This window comes from Oncorhynchus clarkii, chromosome 22 (assembly GCF_045791955.1).
Source record: "Oncorhynchus clarkii lewisi isolate Uvic-CL-2024 chromosome 22, UVic_Ocla_1.0, whole genome shotgun sequence".
NCBI classification, from domain to species: Eukaryota; Metazoa; Chordata; class Actinopteri; order Salmoniformes; family Salmonidae; genus Oncorhynchus; species Oncorhynchus clarkii.
The window spans coordinates 40,461,957-40,481,641 of record NC_092168.1 but is presented as its reverse complement, the minus strand read 5'-3'; the positions used below and the strand labels follow the sequence as shown (position 1 = coordinate 40,481,641).

The 19,685-nt window shown below is 41.6% G+C and overlaps 1 pseudogene; it reads right to left on the bottom strand.

Moving 5' to 3' along the window:
• The window catches only part of LOC139380125 (rab3 GTPase-activating protein catalytic subunit-like), a 67,886-nt pseudogene that overhangs the window by 15,507 nt on the left and 32,694 nt on the right, over positions 1-19,685 (bottom strand).

The window sequence follows — 19,685 nt, the reverse complement described above, 5'->3', positions numbered from 1 at the left end:
CAGAACTGATATTGCAGGCGAAACCCTGAGGAAAAGTGGCTTCTATTTTGAAAACTCCATGTTCCATAGCCTCCCTTTGCTCCATTTTTAAAGGGATATCAACCAGATTCCTTTTCCTAGCGCTTCCTCGAGGTGTCAACAGTCTTTAGACATAGTTTCAGGCTTTTATTTAAAAAAATTAGCGAGAAAGATAACATTGCGTCATTGTATGGCTGGGTGCCAGCAGCGTTTTGTATGGGCAACAGAGTTTGGGCAGCCATTGCCTTTCCCTCTCTTACTTAAAAAGACAGTTGTGGTTGGTGTATTATCTATTATATATTTTAAAAACAACCTGAGGATTGATTATAAAAAACGTTTGACATGTTTCTGTGGACATTACGGATACTATTTGGAATTTGTCTGCGTTGTCGTGACCGCTCTTTCCTGTGGATTTCTGAACCTAACGCGCTAAACAAACTGAGGTATTTAAAAATAATCTGAGGTAAACTATATGTATATAAAAATAATCTTTATGGAACAAAAGGAACATTTATTGTGTAACTAGGAGTCCCGTGAGTGAAAACATCCGAAGATCATCAAAGGTAAACGATTTATTTGATTGCTTTTCTGATTTTCGTGACCAAGCTACTTTGATGCTAAGTGTTCATAATATTTTGTTGAGCGATCGATAAACTTCAACAAACGCTTGGATTGCTTTCGCTGTAAAGTATATTTTCAAAATCTGAAACGACAGGTGGATTAACAAAAGGCTAAGCTGTGTTTTGCTATATTGCACTTGTGATTTCATGAATATAAATATTTGTAGTAATATTATTTGAATGTGGCGCTATGCAATTCAGCGGTTGTTGATGAAAATTATCCCGTTAACGGGATTGCAGCCATAAGAAGTTAATGTGTGAAAGTTACATATTTCTAAAGAATATTTTTGAAATTCACGCGTTGCTCTTTCAGCGGAATGTTGTCAAGGGGTTCCGCCAGCGGAACGCCTGCCCTAGAAAGGTTAAAGAACAATCCTGTCAGAAGTGTTTTATTTTGTGATATCATTAAGGATGGTATAACTAAATAACTGTATCTCTGAGGGTGTACACATTCTGGTTGTCAGGTTTGCATCTAAATGTTGAATAAAATATATGATGAAGTATGACAATATTTTTTTTTTTAAATAGAAATTTGATTTTAGCCTTCTAAATGAGATAATGGCTGTTCATATAAACCTGGGCCCAGTCAGTAACCACGCCCACGTGTCGGCGTGTTGGAATGCCCCTAAGACCAGAGTGCTTAAATGGACTTGCTAACGAAATTTACATCAGACCAAAACATGCCGGGTTGCTGTCGCAATGTAAAGTGGTCTTAGCTGTACTCTGAATAATCAACCATTGAGACCAGAGAATGTGAGGATGTGGTCCACATGTTGAAATGGTTAAAACTACAAGCCCAGAAAATGGTAAGACCCTCTGAAACTCTCAACGAGTAAAGAAGGTGAAGACTAGACCAAATATTCACAGTCTGCAGCTGGGTATGTGAAGTAGTCTAGGACAATTGACCAAAGACGTGAGGGAAGAACAGATCCCTCTCACCACTGTGGGGTACACCTGGAGGTATCCATTCTAAGAACACTCCAAGACAAAGAAGCCTGCAACTAAGAAGGACATTGTGACCTCTGGTGGATAACTAGAGACTTACATCGAACTACTCCCCATAGACGGATCGAGTGGTTTCAACAGAGAGACGACAGAGAAAGATATCTACGCGTAAATATATGTTGCATTTCTAATTCGAATGAGCGGTTGTTAGGGTGCTAAATATTAATATTTAGGGTGAGCGTAGTTTCCAAATATATGTACAATAAGTCCACTCTATTTGCCTCTCCCAAGCTTTATCTTTCCCCACCCCCCCATCCAATGTGTAACAAGCCGTCATATCGTGTCAGTCCACTAGGGACCTGTTTTCATCGCATTTCGTTAGTAATCAATAACCTATACCGTGTGTGTTTTTATGTATTTCTGTGTGATTATTTAGTTAGTTAGTAAATAAATAATTTTGCCAATTTGTGTATCGCTGATTCATCACAGATTTATGAAGTCAACGACATTCAGAATGAGACTGATATGAGGATATAATTAATAGTTGACTGTTATTGATGTAAGAGATATTCAGATACACTCTAAATATTAAGTCGGGAGATAGTATGTCGCTTAACAACTTTTCCCATTGTGCCCCAAATTCCTAATGAGTTAATTGTTACATGATTAATTTAATTGAGTAATACTTAAACGTAGCAGGTAATTAATCGAGAAATAGCAGTCATCAGATTAATGATAGTCATGACACAGGTGAGCTGATAGTGGCATGACAGCGTTTAGGACAGGCCCTTGTGGGAGACGGTGTGAGTTTGTCTGTTTCCCTGGGTGGTGGTGACAGTGTGTTTTACCCTCTGAGCGCTGACAAACAGCTTGTGAATGATGCTGCTGGCTGGACCGCACCCTGCTCTGATCACAGACACCTCAGGTTCCTCCAGCAAAGATCTCACGAACCTGAGAGAGAGAAAAGAGAGAGAAAGAGAGGGACAGAGAGAGAAATGCACAGAGATGAGGGAAGTGAGGGTCATTTCAGGGGAACATTGTCAGAAAACATGCACGCAGGTCAAACACATTCTATTGAAAACATTATACATTTACCTTGGGAACAACAAGATGTTGGAAAACTAACTGCACAGTAAAGGTCTTCACAGGTTCAACAGACCCGGAATTCTGAGATGCGACCTGGGACCCGAACGGGTCTCAGGTACTGTATGTGCAATTAAAATGAATTTACCTACTGGATCTGTCCTCTGTTAATTTACTGTTTGTGTGATGAGAACTGTGCAAACGTGTTATGTGTGTCAGCCAAATGCAACAAAATAAAACACATAGCTTATGTCCAGCTGAAACTGGATCCAGCTGCTCACCTCACGTGCCCCTGCTGCTGAGGAGGAGCCTTGGCCTAGGCTACTGTTGATTGCGAAGGATGAAGTTATTTTTAATTGAAGTAAAGCAAAGGTTAGAGGAGAAAGGGTATAGTGAAAAGAAGTCAACAAATGGGATGTCCTAGGGGACAAGTTTTAATATTGTAGTGGACAAAGAGGAGAAGAACGTTGGCGCATCAGGTTTGATGCAATTTTCTACCTTTCATTTATTTTTGATTTTTATTTGTTATCAATTGTTTAGCCATTAATAATAATATTTATTATTATTATAGGCATGCTGTAAAATAAATAGCATTAGCCTATTGCTGTCACAATACGGTAGGCAATCACACTTGTTGGTAATAGCTGCATAGGCTCAGCCTTCTGTTGAGCCATTTTCATTGGCCAAATTAAGTTCCAGCTGCCGCAATATAATAGAATTACCGTAGGCCTACTATGCTCAAACAATGAAAAGGAAACCCCAAAGAGGGCAAGATGCAAATATGTACTTATTTTTTTTATTTCGTTTTGTACAGTTACATCCTTTTTCATGATATCCAATTGGTACTTACATTGTCCCATTGCTGCAGCTCCTGTATGGCTCGGGAGAATCTTAGGTCGGGAGCCAGTCGTCCTCTGAAACACGACCCTGCCAAGCCACACTGTTCGCTTAACCTCGGAAGCCAGCCGCACCGATGTGTCGTACAGCTGGCGACCAAAGTCAGCGGCCCGACACAAGAATTCGCTAGAGAGTGATGGGACAAGGAAATCCCGGCCGGCCAAACTCTCCCCTAACCCGGACGATGCTGGGCCAATTGTGCGCCGCATCATGGGTCTCCCAGTCACAGCCGGCTGTGACACAGCCTGGGATTGAACCCGGGGCTGTTTATTTATTTTTTATTTTACCTTTATTTAACTAGGCAAGTCAGTTAAGAACAAATTCTTATTTTCAATGACGGCCTAGGAACAGTGGGTTAACTGCCTGTTCAGGGGCAGAACGACAGATTTGTACCTTGTCAGTTCAGGGATTTGAACTTGCAACCTTCCGGTTCCTAGTCCAACACTCTAACCACTAGGCTACCCTGCCGTAGTGACACCTCAAGCAGTGCAAAGCAGTGCCTTTGCCACTCGGGAGGTCCCACAAACATTAATTTCATGCCAAAATAACCTGTTCGTATTATCCCTATAAACAAGGACTTGACTTACTTTTGATGTTACCCTAATAAAGTTAAGGAACTTTTGTGAAGGTTTGGTGTGGTATGGCTATTATTAGGATTAGCCAAGCCTACCGCAGGCCTATGAAGGCAGCGCACACTGACTCCAACAGTTGAACTTGAGGTGAGGAAGAATGTTTAAGGCCTACCGGAGTTACTCCTTTAATATAACGCTTATCTTTGAAGACCTCTACTGCACAGTACAGTACACAAAATGTGAAGAGTGAAGACAACAGCCCTCTCCCCTGACTCAGCATCTCCGATACAAGACAGGACAAGCCGTTGGTTGTTAGACAGAGAAAGGACAGTTAGTGGCTGGTGGCTGCATGGTGCTTCAGGCCAGCCCTGGGTGTCCTCTTAATGAGGCTTGCTCTCCTGCCTGACTGGCTCTCTAGCCTGGCTGCCCAGAACCTCAGAGGCCCCTAGAACTAATGAAGACTGGGGTCCTCCCTGACATAACCCCCGTCTGTCTGTATCGCTGTTTCTCTCTTCATGCACCTGAGCCTATAACACTGTATGCCAAAACCTTTACACATCTACACACACTGACTCCCTCAAATCACTCACAAACACACGTGGTCCATTCAAAACATGTCCCTTCCCAATGTTCGCACACGCGTGTGTGTTTGCCTTACCTTTATTACCTTACAAAAAAGTATATGTTGTGGCAAATTTGCTGCAAACTAAATAGTGTGCCACAAAAAAATGTTTGCCATTAGTTATGAATCTGCGGCAACCATTGGCAACAATAATATTTATTGCCACTGGTGGCAAACAGTTCGTAAGTTATTTTTAAATAAATGGATCAGTTGTATTTTAATTTAAATACTGTTACTACTATTTACTACTATTTATTTTAATAAATGGATCAGTAGTCACCTTAATAATGCCACTTTAATCATGTTTACATATCTTAAATACTAATCTCATGTGTATATACTGTATTTTATACTATCTATTGCATCTTGCCTATGCCACGCTCAGTTATCGCTCATCCATATATTTATTTATATGTACATATTAATTTTCCATCCCTTTAGATTTGTGTGTATTAGGTAGTTGTTGTGGAATTGTAAGATTACTTGTTAGATATTACTGCACTGTCGGAACTAGAAGCACAAGCATTTCGCTACACTCACAATAACATCTGCTAACCATGTGTATGTGACCAATACAATTTGATTTGATTTGATTAGGCAAAAGGAATGGCAAATAAGTCTGGCTGCACAACCAATTGGCAAACGTACTGCAAATTTAGAAATCATGTGACTAAATGAAATAAAAAGAAAAGGAAACGACACTATTAAACAAAAGGTAAATGACAATGGACGAGAGTAAAAAGCTTTGGAGCACCTTCAATGACATTTTGGGAAAAAAGGCAAACTCAGCTCCATCATTCATTGAATCAGATGGCTCATTCATAACAAAAGTGACTGATATTGCCAACTACTTTAATGATTTTTTCATTGGCAAGATTAGCAAATTTAGGGATGACATGCCAGCAACAAATGCTGACACTACACATCCAAGTATATCTGACCAAATCATGAAAGACAATCATTTTAATTTGGAACTCCGTAAAGTGAGTGTGGAAGAGATGAAAAAAATGTTGTTGTCTACCAATAATGACAAGTCACCAAAGTCTGACAACTTGGATGGAAAATTACTGAGGATAGTAGCGGACGATATTGCCACTCCTATTTTCTATATCTTCAATTTAAGCCTACTAGAAAGTGTGTGCCCTCAGGCCTGGAGGGAAGAAAAAGTAATTCTGCTACCTAAGAATAGTAAAGCCCCCTTTACTGGCTCAAATAATCAACGAATCAGCTTGTTACCAACCCTTAGTAAAGTTTTAGAAAAAATTGTATTTGACCAGATACGAAAGTATTCACGCCCTTGGCATTTTTCCTATTTTGTTGCCTTACAACCTCTTTTTTTTAATCATTTGATTTACACAACATGCCTACCACTTTGAAGATGCAAAATATTTTTGGGTGTGAAACAGACAAGAAATAAGACAAAAAAAACAGAAAACTTGAGCGTGCATAACAGCTATTCACTCCCCCAAAGTCAATACTTTGTAGAATAACCTTTTACAGCAATTACAGCTGCAAGTCTCTTGGGGTATGTCTCTATAAGCTTAGCACATCTAGCCACTGGGATTTTTGCCCATTCTTCAAGGCAAAACTGCTCCAGCTCCTTCAAGTTGGATGGGTTCCGCTGGTGTACAGCAAATCTTTAAGTCATACCACAGATTCTCAATTGGATTGAGGTCTGGGCTTTGACTAGGCCATTCCAAGACATTTAAAATGTTTCACCTTAAACCACTCGAGTGTTGTTGTAGCAGTATGTTTAGGGTCATTGTCCTGCTGGAAGGTGAACTTCCGTCCCAGTCTCAAATCTCTGGAAGACAAACAGGTTTCCCTCACACAATTGGCCTAGCGTCGTCCGGGTTAGGGAGAGTTTGGCCGGTAGGGATATCCTTGTCTCATCATGCACTAGCGACTCCTGTGGCGGACCAGGCGCAGTGCACGCTAACTAGGTCGCCAGGTGCACAGTGTTTCCTCCGACATATTGGTGCAGCTGGCTTCCGGGTTGGATGCGCGCTGTGTTAAGAAGCAGTGCGGCTTGGTTGGGTTGTGTTTTCGGAGGACACATGGCTTTCAACCTTCGTCTCTCCCGAACCCGTACGGGAGTTGTAGCGATGGGACAAGATAGTAACTACTAACAATTGGATACCACGAAAAGGGGGAGAAAAAGGGGGGTAAAAAAGAAAGAACAGGGCAGCACAGCTGACCCTTGGATGTACAATAACATTAATAATATGCATGTTAATCTCTCCTGGCTCAAAGTAGAAATGGACTTGTTGAAAGCACAGAGCTGTCTGTTTAAATGACTAGCACACATCTCAGACACCCATGCATACCCCACAAGACATGCCACCTGGGGTCTCTCCACAGAACAGACTATGGGAGGCGCACAGTACTACATAGAGCCATGACTACATGGAACTCTATTCCACATCAGGTAACTGATGCAAGCAGTGGAATCAGATAAAAAAAACAGATAAAAATACACCTTATGGAACAGCGGGGTCTGTGAAGCAACACAAACATAGGTGCAATTTTAACATTTAATCCTAGTAAAAATGATGTCTTAGGTCAGTTAGGATCACCACTTTATTTAAGAATGTGAAATGTCAGAATAATAGAAGAGAGAATGATTTATTTAGCTTTTATTTCTTTCATCACATTCCCAGTGGGCCAGAAGTTTACATACACTTAATTAGTATTTGGTAGCATTGCCTTTAAATTGTTTCATTTGGTCAAACATTTTGGGTAGCCTTCCAAAAGCTCCCACAATAAGTTGGATGAATTTTGGCTCATTCCTCCTGACAGAGCTGGTGTAACTGAGTCAGGTTTGTAGACCTCCTTGCTCACACACGCTTTTTCAGTTCTGCCAACACATTTTCTATGGGATTGAGGTCAGGGCTTTGTGATGGCCACTCCAATACCTTGACTTTGATGTCCTTAAGCAATTTTGCCACAACTTTGGCAGTATGCTTAGGGCCATTGTTCATTTGGAAGACCCATTTGCGACCAAGCTTTAACTTCCTGACTGATGTCTTGAGATGTTGCATCAATATATCCACATCATTTTCCTACCTCATGATGCCATCTATTTTGTGATGTGCATCAGTCCTTCCTGCAGCAAAGCACCCCCACAACATGATGCTGCCACCCCCGTGCTTCACGGTTGCGATGGGGTTCTTTGGCTTGCAAGCCTCCCCCTTTTTCTTCCAAACATAACGATGGTCATTATGACCAAACAGTCATATTTTTGTTTCATCAGAGCAGAGGACATTTCTCCAAAAAGTACGATCTTTGTCCCCATGTGCAGTTGTAAACCGTAGTCTGGATTTTTTTATGGCGGTTTTGCAGCAGTGGCTTCTTCCTTGTCAATATAGGACTCATTTTACTGTGGATATAGATACTTTTGTACCCGTTTCCTCCATTATCTTCACAGGGTCCTTTGCTATTGTTCTGGGATTGATTTGCACTTTTCGCACTAAAGTACGTTCATCTCCATGAGACAGAACGTGTCTCCTTCATGAGTGGTATGACGCTGTGTGGTCCCATGGTGTTCGTACTTGCATACTATTGTTTGTACAGATGAACATGGTACCTTCCAAGCATTTGGAAATTTCTCCCAAGGATGAAGCAGAGTTGTAGAGGTCTACAATTTTTTTCGGAGGTCTTGCCTGATTTCTTTTTGATTTTCCCATGATGTCAAGCAAAGGCGAACTGAGTTTGAAGTTAGGCCTTGAAATACATCCACAGGTACACCTCCAATTGACTCAAATTATATCAATTAGCCTATCAGAAGCTTCTAAAGCCATGACATCATTATCTGGAATTTTCCAAGCTGTTTAAAAGGCACAGTAAACTTAGTGTATGTAAACTTCTGAACCACTGGAATTGTGATACAGTGAATTATAAGTGAAATAATCTGTCTGTAAATAATTTTTGGAAAAATTACTTGTGTCATGCACAATTTGCCAAAACTATAGTTTGTTAACAAGAAATTTGTGGAGTGGTTGAAAAACTAGTTTTGATGACTCCAACCTAAGTGTAGGTAAACCTCCGACTTCAACTGTACATCAAAATGTTGTTAATACACAAAGTAAGCAAAAAACATATCTAATTTTCATATTCATAATGAGTTTGCGGCAAAATTGGCACAACAAAACAAAATTTTATGTGAAAATATGAGATTGTTCAGCAAATTGGCCAAAGAATTGCCACAACTGTCTGACAGAAGCCTGTTTTTTTTTCGGTAAGGGTTAGCATTCCTACACATGCCCCTCCGAGCAGGGTGTATGATGAAATGAGAGCAGGCGTGTGATAGTTTGTGATAATTTTATTCCATTTAAATGTTTATTCTTAATTTTTGTAACTTATTTGTATTCTTATTGTTGTCACATAGTTGAGAGGTGTACCTGCAAGTAAGCATTTCATTGCACCGGGTACACCATGTGTATATGAAAAAAAAAATTGATTCTATTTTGGATCCTATTTTCATATTAATGAAGAGAGAATGACGGAAGGTACACATGGGAGGACACAACCGAGGATTGGTGCCATGGAGGGATGGTTAAAATATGTTGGCTGGTTCTATGGGCTGTAGAGAAACTACAGGGGAGTTCTCTTACCAATACCTTAAGAGCACTGTCTGCATACCTGTCAATAACACTTAAGCAATTCATGTTTTTGATAGGTCTAACTTGCTAAAAAGATATCTCAAATGGGCTAACCTGAATAGAAATTGATAGGTTTGAAGCAGTTGGATAGATTTACTTAAAATCTACAGGTATTTTTGTATCTCTGCAGAGGTCTCTGGCCATACTGGTTAACATTACATTATTTCTCTCAGGGCATGCTGTTGTATCCTACTGTACCTCTCCAGATCCTCTGCGTCTTTGCCCTGTTCTGCCTTCCCGATACCAAACTTAGACTTCAGAGAGCGGGAGCGGGCAATGACCATCTCCACCGCAATCAGCTGGCTGATCACATCCTGTTGGAGACAAATACAGTCACTTAGCACTGGGGTGGGTGGTAGGGGTTTGGGGTGCAGGATTGGAAAGGCATATCAACTTGCCACTCACCTCCAGTTTCTTGTAGTCTGGGCTGGGGTGGCGCAGCAGCTTACCGGCATGAGAGGTGGCCTGTTGGATGGCCTTTCTTGCAGATAGGATGTCCTCTTCGGACTCTGGACAGGATGGAGAGAATGAGTGAATGAGAGAGAGCGAGAGAGTGACCGAAAAAGAGAGAGGAAGATGGACATGGGGAAAGAGGGAGAGAGATATTCAGCAGCTGTCACCCACCCTCCTCCTTTTCCTTGAGGATTGCAGCGTGGAGGATGCAAGGCAGGGGATGGCAGGTCAGGTCTGCTGGCTTCTGTACTGCCAAGTAGTGCAGCACCTAGGGGAGAGGAGGAATATAGAAAACAAACACTCACTCGCTTACAGCCATTATGATGGCAGAGGTTGTCAGGGCAAGGTACTTGACATTTCAAAAGGCATTGCTCTTTAATGTAACTGGTTCATCCGCTTCTTTTGACTTATAGAGGCTGCCTGCCATATAAATGCAACTGACCCATCGCTAAGCCCCGCTCCATAATTACGGACAACTAATCGCAGCTCTTGAATGGATAGCAACTGTCATCGAGTCCAACACCTCGGACAAGCTCACGTTTGAAACACATCAAAGGCATTACAAAAATTAAGAGTTTTCATCCAAAAACAAATGGCTAAATAATTGAACAGTGCCACAGGGGTACTTCCTGCTGTGGTTGTTTAAAATGCAGAGCCTATACTTTTGTTATATTGTTTGCTAGCTCTTGACCACCCAACGTTGCTAATGCTAGCTAGCCAGTTAATATAACTAGCTTTTTCAAAATGTTAGCTAGCTAGCAATTTTGTCATGTTATGAATACAACTCTAGTCTGCTGTCGACATCAGAATGCGATTTCAGAGCACTAGTTAGATCCAAAAGTGGTTAGTAACTTTGGCTGAATGCTGACAGTGCATTCAGAGCCATCCAGTGGCTAGCCACACTTTAACCTTCATTTTACCAGGTTCCCGTGAAGCAATTGTAATGACAATGTCGTGTCTTTGGCTATGCCGGATTAAGTGATATGACATGCTATTCTATAAAATAATTTCTCTGTAATTAATATTACCTGATTGAGCTAATCATGTAAATGTAATTAAATAGAAAGTCGGGGCACCACAAAATAATATTTATAGAGCAGTTATCTTCCGAATAAACTCTTAAAGACCTAGTAATATTTTACATAAATAGCAGTCCATATTAATCGTCACCTTATTATTTTAGTCTCATCTGAAAGTTGTAAATTCTTGGATATCTTCACAAACCCTGGCTAACAAGTTGAATCAGCAATACAAAATTGGGTTTAATTATTTATTTACTAAATACCTAACTAATCACACAGAATTACATATACACAGAATGAATCATACCTTGATTACAAATGAAGTCATAAAGGAAAACATCCCTAGCGGGCGGAACAGATATGACAAAGAAAAAGGGGCTGGGTTTGAGTGAAAGAGCGGGAAGACTTGAGGAACAAAGGGAGAAGCGATGTCTCCATCGTAAATACAGTATCTTATGCATTCTAAATTACTGCCCATTTGGAAAAGGAAAATGCAATAAATATTTACTCTGAGCTGCGTTTCAGTAGGTTGGTGGTAGATGGAAGGCCTTTGAAGAATGTATCTGCTGGTAAATTGGATACGTTGTAGTAACGTCGTTGTTTGGTAGACGGGATACTCTGTCTGTTCTTTCCTAGCCCACGTTTTATAACCCATGTCTCTACACAGGGGCGGGCCATTGATTGAGCAGAGCCCTATCCTTATGAAAACCCAAATCTCTCATTTGGAAGCTAAAATTACATTTACTCTTTTCACCAATAATTTTATATTCAAACATTTAAATTGAACAACAATTCCATGTGAATCCGATAACTACAATGTGCAGATTTTCCACTGTAGAGTTTATGGGGGGGAGAGGTATTTATGACTGTCATAAACCTACCCCCAGGCCAACATCATGACAACAGTCCATTATAACATACCAGAGCATCTCCTGATAAGCAATCCCTTTTTTTACCTAAATCTCATTTAAATTATACAATTTAACTACGACGTTGTCTTGTCCCCAGTCTGAAGTTTAGCCGTATCTGATGTCGTACATTTATAATTAGGAGGTTTTATTATCTGTTTTAACAAACCTTATTTATTTTTGTATACTTAAGAATTGTATATCGTTTTTTCTTGGTGTGGTTTTCATATGAGCCCTTGTGCTTCCAGCATGCATACCGTTTACATATTTATTTGTTTTGCGGTTTATCAATTGTTTTTCTTTCGCGCAAATAAATTAAACAACAATTTTTATTAAAACAAAAAGTAGTCTGTATTTAATTTCATTATGTATTAAAACCACAGGATTTCGTCAGTGGTTAGAAGGGAGAATTGGGCTTCCCGGGAAAATGTTGTCTGAGGTTGCAACAGTAAAAAAGGGAGGCGGGGCTTGACCAAGGGTCAAATGTGTTGGTTAGAGGCAACTCTGCATTTTAAGGATACTGCTCTTAATCCAACGCAGGGTCATTCGTTATTTTTTGTGTGAGTCGGTAATGAGATTCCAGAAATGCAATCTGATTTGGTATACCCTAATGACACACAACCATTCAGGCTCTGTTGCACTGGGATAGAACAAACGGCACAGTGTCGCACTCTTAAGATGTCGCAGAGTGACTTCCTTGTGGTGATGAACTTGACTGCAATCAGAGGAGTGTGGAATACAGAAGCCCTCCTGTCGTCTACCTGCCTAAGAGGACAACTTAGTGGAGCAGCAAAAAAGTGTCAATCAGAAAATGAATTCCAAACTAAATCGGTGCACCTGGACCCAAAAGAGCCGGCTGGCTGGCGGCAGGCGGATGAAGGACGCAGTGCTATAGGCTAGATGATGACCGACCTTCCAAGGCCCAGCAAGGTTCCCCTGAACTCAGTTTAAACTCTCAGCGAGGGTACCCGTGGCAGGGAGGGGAGGGACACCTGTGTGTGTGTGTGTGTGTGTGTCTCATAGCAGGGACACCTTGTGTTCTGACCTACTTCTACCAGCGCTGCGTGGTGATTGGCTGAAACAGGGACAAACAGGCAGAGTGTGTAGTGAACCTGGGAGGGGTCAGTTCTCTGAGCTGGCAGCCCTGAGCTTCAGGACAGGCGAGGCTGACATTCACTGAGTCTCAGTCGAGCAGCTCAAAATGGAAAAGTATTACCTGTCACAGTCAGAAGCCTTTTTCACCTAGTGACATAAAAAGATGATTGCCCCTAAAAAACAACAAATCCCTTTGAAAAAACGGCCTGTGGCATCAATATGAGTCAGAAACATTTATTCTAATGTAAAAATGTACTACAAAGTCAGTCAGTTTTGTCTAAAATGGAATTTGTAACCTGAGTGCATCACAATGAGTACATGAAAAAGGTTGTGTTTGGATTACAGTTATGTCAGCAATTCATGCCCCTTTTTGCCTATTAACACGTGGTGGCACCGAGCTTTCTGGGAAAAGACTGGGTGAGTTCGCTTTGCATGGCCCAGTGATAGTTTAGTATCATAGCAGCATAGCCAATGATACTGTGACGTAACTAGTTAAATACATAGCCTCTACGTAACACGTTATGTGAGAAGAAGATTTGCATAGCTAACGTTGCACCTGAAGACAAGTTTGATTCCTGATGTTAGCTAACTAGCTTATAATCAATCAAACCCGATGACATGCTTGATGCACGCTACCAGCTTTCATTCAATAATGTTTCAACACGAACTGGCTGACTATGGTCCTTGTTTGTTGTGATTGAATGGCAAAGACACACCCAAGAAACACCCACATCAAACCACACCCCCAAGACAAACCTTGTTTGCCTTCTGTCATGGCCGCTAGCATTTCTTAATGAGCTTTGATGGAAAAACAAGGCCAAATCAGGAAGTGCAGTTGACGTTTAAATGATAGTCAGTGATTGACAATGCACAATGGCTTTGGATAGAAGCTGCCCTTAGGCACAGCTCATCCTACCCAAACCCTAACCTTGGGGGGGAAAAATCCAAACTGAACTTATCCTACCCAAACCCTAACCTTGGGGGGGAAAAATCCAAACTGAACTTATCCTACCCAAATTCTACTGCCTGACAACTCAAAGTGAATTCATCTGCTGCTCTAAGTTCACTACATACTTCCGTCTGAGACTGCAATCGTTGAAGTCATTTGTGGTGATGTCAAAATTAGGGGTGTGGTACAAAACAAATTCATCAGCGATTGGATCATCTCTAACCAATCAAAGTATCAAAACCAATGACAAATGTCAAAACGCCGCTTTACCCACGTGTGTTCTGGCTCTGGTCCAACCCATCGGTTTCTGGGACCAATCAAAACGGTTAGAATGTGTTTGTATTCTAGAAATCGTCAGGGAGGTACTCAAATCCAGACTCATTGCAGAGAAAACTAACATCAGTGGGCATGGCATAGCGTTTGGCTGGAGCAAGGAGTTTGGAGCTTTTCCTCCCCAAACACAGCTTATCTTCCCCAAATCCTAAACTTTGTTGGAAAAATCGCAAACTCAGTTTATCCTCCCCAAATCCTTGGTGGGAAAAACACCAAACTGAACTCAAGTCAATATTGAGGGGCAACTTCATCCAAATCAAATCAAATTAATTTATATAGCCCTTCGTACATCAGCTGATATCTCAAAGTGCTGTACAGAAACTCAGCCTAAAACCCCAAACAGTAAGCAATGCAGGTGTAGAAGCACGGTGGCTAGGAAAAACTCCCTAGAAAGGCCAAAACCTAGGAAGAAACATAGAGAGGAACCAGGCTATGAGGGGTGGCCAGTCCTCTTCTGGCTGTGCCGGGTGGAGATTATAACAGAACATGGCCAAGATGTTCAAATGTTCATAAATGACCAGCATGGTCAAATAATAATAATCACAGTAGTTGTTGAGGGTGCAGCAAGTCAGCACCTCAGGAGTAAATGTCAGTTGGCTTTTCATAGCCGATCATTAAGAGTATCTCTACCACTCCTGCTGTCTCTAGAGAGTTGAAAACAGCAGGTCTGGGACAGGTATCACATCCGGTGAACATTCCATAGCCGCAGGCAGAACAGTTGAAACTGGAGCAGCAGCACGGCCAGGTGGACTGGGGACAGCAAGGAGTCATCATGCCAGGTAGTCCTGAGGCATGGTACTAGGGCTCAGGTCCTCCGAGAGAGAGAGAAAGAAAGAAAGAGAGAGCATACTTAAATTCACACAGGACACCGGATAAGACAGGAGAAGTACTCCAGATATAACAAACTGACCCTAGCCCCTCGACACATAAACTACTGCAGCATAAATACTGGAGGCTGAGACAAGAGGGGTCAGGAGACACTGTGGCCCATCCGATGATACCCCCGGACAGGGCCAAACAGGAAGGATATAACCCCACCCACTTTTCCAAAGCACAGCCCCCACACCACTAGAGGGATATCTTCAACCACCAACTTACCATCCTGAGACAAGGCCGAGTATAGCCCACAAAGATCTCCGCCACGGCACAACCCAAGGGGGGGCGTCAACCCAGACAGGAAGAACACATCAGTGACTCAACCCACTCAAGTGACCCCTCCTAGGGACGGCATGAAAGAGCACCAGTAAGCCAGTGACTCAGCCCCTGTAATAGGGTTAGCGGCAGAGAATCCCAGTGGAAAGAGTGGAAGCGGCCAGGCAGAGACAGGAAGGGAGGTTCGTTGCTCCAGAGCCTTTACGTTCACCTTCACACTCCTGGGCCAGACTATACTCAATCAATCATACTGTATGACCCACTGAAGAGATGAGTCAGACTTAAAGGTTGAGACCGAGTCTTTATTTATTTATTTATATTTATTTTACCTTTATTTAACTAGGCAAGTCAGTTAAGAACAAATTCTTATTTTCAATGACGGCCTAGGAACAGTGGGTTAACTGCCTGTTCATTATGTTTTCGAATGACATCCCCAAGAGGTAAAATATATAGTGAATCCTACTTCTGATCGGTGCTCATCGATGCCTACCTTCTCAGCCTACTAGACAATGCTTTCTCTGTTCATTAAGTTACAATGGACAGTACTATTCTAAATGCTCCTATGTCCATACCTTCTCAGCTTCCTTGGTGTCGTCAAACAGGCGTCCCTGTCTGCGAGCAGGGGTGGTCTTGGCTGTGGCCCACGCCTCCATCCACATGTTTCCCGGGATCTTCATCCTGGCACTCAGATCGCCCCTGACCACCGTGTCCCCGCTCTCGTCCACCACCTCCTCCTCAAAGTAGTCCCTGGGGGAGTACCACCGCACAAAGTCCTCCAGGGTACAGCCCGGATTCGCTGCCTGACACAGAATCAGACACAGGCAGGCATGTCAATGTTTCATTATGTTTCTGAGCTCTACACAGTCAATACAGTGCCTTCAGAAAGTATTCATACCCCTAGATGTATTCCATATTTTTGTTGGGTTACAGCCTGAATTCAAAATTGATTAAATATTTGTTTTCTTCTTACCCATCGACACACAATAACCATAATGACAAAGTGAAAAGATGTTTTTTGAAATGTAATGCACATTTACTGAAAATGAAATCCAGAAACATCTCATTTATATAAGTTTTCACACCCCAGAGTCAATACTTTGTAGAAGAACCTTTGGCAGCGATTACAGCTGTCAGTCTTACTGGGTAAGTCTCTAAGAGCTTTGGATTGTGCAACATTTGCCCATTATATTCTTCACAATTCTTCAAGCTCTGTCAAATTGGTGGTTGATCATTGCTAGACAATCAATTCTTAGGTCTTGCCTTAGATTTTTAAGTAGATTTAAGTCAAAACTGTAACTTGGCCACTCAGTAACATTCACTGTGTTCTTGGTAAGCAACTACAGTGTAGATTTGGACTTGTGTTTTAGGTTATTGTCCTGCTGAAAGGTTCATTAATCTCTGTGTCTGATGAAAAAGCAGACAACCAGGTTTTTATCCTGAAAAACGATCTAGTCCTTAATGATTACAAGCATACCCATAACATGATGCAGCCACCACTATGCTTGAAAATATGGAAAGTGGTACTCCGTAATGTGTTTTAATGCCCATGCAACTTATTTGACTTTTTAGGATACTTATTGAGTCAAGACATTTCAGGTTTTTATTTTGTATTAGTTTGTAAAAAATTCTAAAAACATAATTCCACTTTGGCATTATGGGGAATGAATTGTGTGTAGGCCAGTGACACAAAATCTCAACTTAATACATTTTAAAATAAGGCTGTAACACAACAAAATGTGGAACAAGTCAAGCGGTGTGAATACTTTCTGAAGTCACTATAAGTTTGGTACAGAGGAGACCACTCAATTTAAGTGAAGCAACAGTAGATGGATTGATGACAATGAGGTTAAAACATGAATAACTGAGACAGGAGCTCTCCTCAGTAGCCTGGGGGGCCAGGACAGGACAAACAGAGACACAGACAGACAGGAGGCTTCTCCTCTGCTGCTGTCCCCCTGCGGAAGAAGTATGTGTCTGTGTTTGTGTGGGCATGTGACGCGTGTGTGTTTGTATACATACACATTGAGTTGAGGAGGGGGCTGGTATGTGCTGCATGGCTGTCATATTACCCACCATTCATCAGCGGTCCATCCTCCCTGCTCTGCCCCGGCAGGGACTGGGATAATTAAAGCTAAAATGCCAGATTATGCTTGGCTAAGCACAATTGCACACAGAGCCGGTTGGCCCCGGCCCCGAGACAGCTCACACTAAATTTAGAGGCCATTCTAACTCAACTAATCGCCATACCTGAGTACACAACATTCTTCTTCCTCTAGTTTATAACCTCCCTCCCTTCCTCCCTCTCTTGTCAGCTGTTGTTGGAGCTCAGAGAGGACAGAAGAAGAAGAGGTTGAGCAGAACATACTCCAAAGTAGAGCATTTAGTGGGCCAGTTAAAAACAGACCGGGGTAATGCGACAAAAAGTTGACTGTGCCCCTCCAACGGAATAACTATTTGTCAGCGTTTGTTACCGTTGGGAACAAAGGGGGTGGAGCCGGAAGTCCCATCAGAGACGTTTAAAGATGGTGACCTGATGTTTCGAACCTCTTGGGTCCAACAGCAAGTTAGCAGGTGAGGCTGAATGCTACTCAGCAGAAAAATGTGGTATGGTGACAACAGAGATTAATTCAGCTTTTGTTGGCCTGTTTCTATAACTTTAAGGGAGCTATTAAATGTAACTTGGCTAAATTCATTCAAGATGCATACATAGTGGGATTGTAAAGAGCTGTTTTGTAGATTTGTCCTCATGACAAAGGAAGGACATTGACTTTAATCTTCAAAAGCATTTTCAGTACCAGTCAAAAGTTTGGACACACCTACTCATTCAAGGGTTTTGTAGGATAATAGTGAAGACATCAAAACTATGAAATAACACATATGGAATCATGTAGTAACCAAAAAAAGTGTTAAACAAATCAAAAATTATTTTATGAGTAGGCACCCTTTGCCTTGATGATAGATTTGCACACTCTTGGCATTCTCTCAACAAGCTTCATGAGGAATGCTTTCCCAACCATCTTGAAGGAGTTCCCACATATACTGAGAACTTGTTGGCTGCTTTTCCTTCACTATGCGGTCCAACTAATCCCAAACAATCTCAATTGGGTTGAGGTTTGCTGATTATGGAGGCCAGGTTATCTGATGCAGCACTCCATCACTTTTCTTCTTGATCAAATAGCCTTTACATAGCCTAGAGGTGTGTTTTGGGTGATTGTCCTGTTGAAAAACAAATTATAGTCTCACTAAGCATTTATAGTCTCACTAATCACAAACCAGATGGGATGGTGTATCGCTGCAGAATGCTGTGGTAGCCATGCTGGTTAAGTGTCACCAGCAAAGCACCCCCACACCATCACACCTCCTCCTCCATGCTTTACGTGGGAACCACACATGCGTAGATAATTTGTTCACCTACTCTGCGTCTCACAAAGACACAGCGGTTGGAACCAAAAATCTAAAATTCGGGCTCATCAGACCAAAGGACAGATTTCCAACAGTCTAATGTCCATAGCTTGTATTTCTTGGCCCAAGCAAGTCTCTTCTTCTTATTGGTGTCCTTTAGTAGTGGTTTCTTTGCAGCAATTTGACCATGAATGCCTGATTCACACAGTCTCCTCTGAACAGTTGATGTTGAGATGTGTCTGTTACTTGAATACTGTGAAGCATTTATTTTGGCTGCAATTTCTGAGGCTGGTAACTCTAATGAACTAATCCTCTGCAGCAGAGGTAACTCTGGGTCTTCCTTTCCTGTGGCGGTCCTCATGAGAGCCAGTTTCATCATAGCGCTTGATGGTTTTTGAGACTGCACATGAAGAAACGTTCAACGTTCTTAATTTTACGCATCGACTGACCTTCATGTCTTAAAGTAATGATGGACTGTCATTTCTCTTTGCTTATTTGATATGTTCTTGACATAATATATGGACTTGGTCTTTTACCAAATAGGGCAATACTCTGTATAACACCTCTACCTTGTCACAACATAACTGATTGGCTCAAATGCATGAAGGAAAGAAATTCCACAAATTCACTTTTAACAAGGCACACCTGAAATGCATTCCAAGTGACTACCTCATGAAACTGGTTGAGAAAATGCCAAGAATGTGCAAACCTGTCATCAACGCAAAGCGTGGCTACTTTGAAGAATCTCAAATATATTTGGATTTGTTTTACACTTTTTTGGTTACTACATGATTCCATATGTGTCATTTTATAGTTTTGATGTCTTCACTATTATGCTACAATGTAGAAAATAGTAAAAATAAAGAAAAACCCTTGAATGAGTAGGTGTTTACATTTTTTACTGGTACGGTATGTGTTGAGTTTTCTAGGTCCCGTGTGGCTCAGTTGATAGA